The sequence below is a fragment of the Palaemon carinicauda genome, chromosome 44 (assembly GCF_036898095.1).
Source record: "Palaemon carinicauda isolate YSFRI2023 chromosome 44, ASM3689809v2, whole genome shotgun sequence".
In the NCBI taxonomy this organism is placed as follows: domain Eukaryota; kingdom Metazoa; phylum Arthropoda; class Malacostraca; order Decapoda; family Palaemonidae; genus Palaemon; species Palaemon carinicauda.
Window position 1 is genome coordinate 48,229,234 of NC_090768.1, and position 5,000 is coordinate 48,234,233.

Here is a 5,000-nt window from a genome sequence, read left to right on the forward strand (position 1 = left end):
CTGAGATATGAATATTTAATGATGGCAAGATTGACGCAAATTATAAATATTTCTATATCACGATTTATGATTAATAGAAAAACAAAGAAGAGAATTTTGAATAACTTCATGCCACCACGACCCAAAAAAAGTCAACATCATCATCATTTGAATTTAAAGTCTAAAATTGATGAAAATCACCGTCATTTTATCTTAAAGATCCTCCTACCACCTAAACTACTCAGTCATTACCGCCTTCATCATCATTATCATCATCATCATCATCATTATAAAAATTCAGAGCCTTGACCTTCCTCAACACAGCCAACCCATCTCGGAGTCACTCGAATTAACACATTTAAAAAAAAAATAATAAAGAAGCTAAAATGCTCATTAGTTTAGTGAACCCTCTTGACGTCATGTGAGTGTATAAGTCTGGTTGTTAAGAGCTTAGTCTAGTGTCGTCTATTCCTTTGGTCCTTAAGGCTTGCTTGCTTTTTTTTTTTTTTTTTTTTATTGAAAACGGTGGGTGATAGAATCTGGTGCTGCTTATCATCATCGTCATCATTAATTCAAACTTTTGTTATTTGCTTCAATTCTGCCCTAAAATTTGTCAGATCTATTTATTGAACATTTTTAATTACATTATATGGTTTATACAGAATAAATCTGATTATCCAAATAAATTTAAAATTATAATGTTAATGAACTTTGAGATAAACAACACTGTGAATGCAATAAAAAAGTAGCAAGAAATGCGAAGAATTTTTTTTTTTCTTTAAATTAGATTCTGGTGAAGTCAGAATTGCTGCTGTTGATAAGTGCCGTCACCGAAAACTACATAATTTATTTTTTTCATTTAGAAATTGATTTCAAATGTGGTCAACACCAGTCATATATAAGGCTTGGTGTTTTAGATTAACAGCAAATCATTTGTCGAGAAAACCAAACCCTGATTTCCTTGCCTCAATGTTTCGTCACCCTCATAAACTAACTGCCTAAGTCATTTTCTCCACTTGTTGGGAAATAAAAAAAAAACTTCTCATTTCCTAATTCTTTATATCATTGTATTGAGCTTCAATTAACAAATTCTAATTCACAAATTCTTCTGTTAAGAATTTGTGAATTGAAACTCAAGAAAATGATATAAAGAATTAGGATATGAGAAGGTTTTTTATTTGAGTTCCCAACAAGTGGAGAAAATGACTTAGGCAGTTAGTTTATGAGGGTGACGATTTAGAGTTTTCACACAATCCTACGATGAATGACTTGTAGCTTACATAAAAGGTAGAAAGAACATTTAAAAACAAAAGAACATAGAAGGATAACAAACTAAATTTATAAGAAGGCAGAATGGAGGAGCCAGTGTGAGAGAGAAGAAGAGTGTCGTGTTTAGAGTTGGACTCCGTCAGATGGGTGCGACCTAATTTGATGGAGTGTTATGGCGGTGTGCGTAGGAGCGATAATGAGACGAAAGATTAAGTAAACGGCGTCGCTAAAGGATACTGCATGAAGAGGTCCTTGGACTCGCACCAAAACAGGAGGAAATTTCTTTGATTTTGCCTTTGACAGAGTTTGAGACACTCGTTTTTATTACGATTTTGATGAAGTTTTTTTATTACTGCTTTTTTCATGGTCATGACAATTTTTGGAGAATGTGTGGATGTTAGATTCCTGTATTGGTTAATTTTGTAAATAATCTTAGATTAATGTTGGATGTTAGTGAAAAGGTATGTTGTAGTGTAATCCAGGCAGGCTGTGTCACTTGGAGTGGAGTTACAGAAAAAAAAAAAATAGAAGTTTTCGTTAAAATTCTTTGAAAATGAAAAAAAAAATCCTTTTGCTTGATCTAAATCTTCATTGGAATAATACATTTTACGTTACATATATAAGAATAAACCACTTTGTAACCAAAAAGCAACTGTAATTTCCATGGTTTCGTGAAAAATAATATCTGATTGCATATTTTACATTTCTTTTAACAGATGTTCAAAAGCAGTGTTGAGAATATTGATTGACACTCGTGAGCAATATAATTTAATACAAGAGAGTAATAAGTATCTATTTTACAAAATACTAAAGTTCAGAATCCTAAATGCCTAATAGTTTTTTAATAAGCCTTTAGATATGATTATTTTGATGTGCTTTGTAAGTCTATTCCTGATTCGGTTTCTAATTTTTATACCCCTTTATCCATAGGAGGAATGTCTATTGCATCCTTTAATTGTAGGCTCTACCATTTTTCTCCCTTTGAACGACTTATGCCAAAACATAAGCAAAAATTCCTGCACTGTATTTTCACAATAGTATTCTTCTTTGCCTACATCTCCTTCCACTTCTATGTGGGGTCGATAGTTTTATTTCGTTGCGTAGCCGTTAGAATTATCCTCGGGAAAGAAAAGGATAATGGAAAGTCAGTTTAGGATCATTTGCATATAAATATTATTCTGACTCATGAACTATTGTGTTGAGATTTGTGTGAATCATTTACCTCACTTTCCATCTATGAAGGCATTTTAAACGTGTCATTTAAAGCATATACATCTCACGTTGTCCTTCCAGTCCAGCATGACCTTTCACTATTACTTCACGAGGCATAAAATCATCCAGTAATCATAATTCTTATATGATGCATTCCTCATTGGCTGTACCATGATCGCACTCTTACAAGTCTGCTTTGCTTTTCTCTCTGAAACAATGTAATATAATGTGGCACTACCCATTTTCATGTCTTGCAAGCCCAGTTGAGGGGCAAAAAGGCTCTTTTTGGTCACTCGATATAGCTATCTATCTATCTATCTTTCTATCTATCTATCTATCTATCTATCTATCTATCTATGTATATATATATATATATATATATATATATATATATATATATATATATATATATATATATATATATGTATATATGTGTGTAAATATATATAAATGCATTCTTACATACATACATATACAAAGGAAATAATCTAAAAATTAAAGATAAGTAATCAACTGTTGATAGTGAAGAAAAGTTACATAAACTATTGAAAGAATGTGAAATGGCTAAGGGAGGGAAAGTTGAGATAGGACTTAAGGGAGGGTAAGGCTATGAAAGAAAATTGAAGAAAAAAATTGGAAGGGAACAAGTAGGCTATCTGGAGGTAAATATGGAGTATGATGCCCGTATGAAAAAGACCCTAGTCATGTAGTAGGTGAGGCTGAAATCACAGTGGGAGCTCTGTATAAGTTGTCATATACAGTAGGAAGAGGGCGTCTCGGAATTAGACCTTACATGACAACTGCCCCCCCCCCCCTCCCCCCTCTCTCTCTCTCTCTCTCTCTCTCTCTCTCTCTCTCTCTCTCTCTCTCTCTCTCTCTCTCTCTCTCTCTCTCATTCGGCGTCAATGATCTTAGATGTCAGGATGCCTGAAAACTCTCAATCTCTCTCTCTCTCTCTCTCTCTCTCTCTCTCTCTCTCTCTCTCTCTCTCTCTCTCTCTCTCTTTCTCTCTCTCTCTCTCTCGGCGTCAATGATCTTAGATGTCAGGATGCCTGAAAACTTTCAATCAATCAATCAATCTCTCTCTCTCTCTCTCTCTCTCTCTCTCTCTCTCTCTCTCTCTCTCTCTCTCTCTCTCTCTCTCATTCGGCGTCAATGATCTTAGATGTCAGGATGCCTGAAAACTTTCAATCAATCAATCAATCTCTCTCTCTCTCTCTCTCTCTCTCTCTCTCTCTCTCTCTCTCTCTCTCTCTCTCTCTCTCTCTCTGATACATTATAATTCTCTGACGTCTTGCCCTAAGTGTTCTAATAACATATTTCGAGAGCTAATGTTTAGTTTTAGATGAAAATTTAAAATGTGCTCAGCGCGTCCTTTGACTGCATACGGAATTAAAATGGGAGCTCTTTTTATGCTGAAGTATCTTACTGATAATTCAATCAGAATAGCGCAGGATTAATTTTTATGAACTGTATGAAATGTATAATTATGCACTGGTTATCTTAACAGAGTAAAAGGCTAAACATTAGCTTTACATTCATCTCTTATTCTTAGCTTACGATGTAGATGTGAATCTTCATCCCTACCAGTTGCAGATGTCAATGCATTCCTGAATAATTGAAGATATTTTTTCTTGAATAAGCTATTTTATGCCGCTCCCTTCGCAGATTTCAACTTCAGTGAAATATTGGTGGAGCCTTTTGCTTCTTATTACTGATAGTATTGGCGCACTTCTAAAATCAATACTTCAATTGACGTCAAGTATAAGTTCATTTTGGGATAGATTCTTTGATTATTTTTAAGAAAGGGAAACTACTTCCTATTGTGAATGGGTGACCCCTGAGATTTTTTTCATCTGAACTTTCCCATTTTTTAGTAAATTTTGTGATAAGGTGTTATATCTCTTGAAAGTATTGTATGTTATCGTGGGATACCACCTTGGATGTTCCTGGTTTTGCGACGACTGTCTCTGTGAATGAGTGTTTACCTGCTTGCCTTGAAAACCTTCAGTGTTCGAAAGTAATTTAATAGAGCAGCGAAACCGACCGAAATATCCCTAAACCAAAATGTCAGAGCTTCACACATTCTGATATGATCATCGTTGAGAGCCTTTTGATATCCAAGTGGGTATATATTATCACCTCCTACGCCTATTGACGCAAAGGGCCACAGTTAGATTTCGCCAGTAGTCTCTATCTTGAGCTTTTAATTCAATACTTCTCCATTCTTCATCTCTGACTTCACGCTTCATACTCTTCAGCCATGTAGGCCTGGGTCTTCCAACTCTTTTAGTACCTCGTGGAGCCCAATTAATTTTTTTTTTTCTTTGCAACCCAGATTCGAATTTTGTTGTTTAAGAAAACACTATATGTCACAAAGAAACATGGACAACTGTAGTAGACATGCCTACAGGGGAACAAGCCTTTGATTACAACGGAACTTTTTGACTACGTTATCTTTGTGTGATATCAATTACTCTAAGAATAATTAAAGATTCTGAAAGTGACATTAGCTTCCAGACTCCAAAATTCTAACTTAT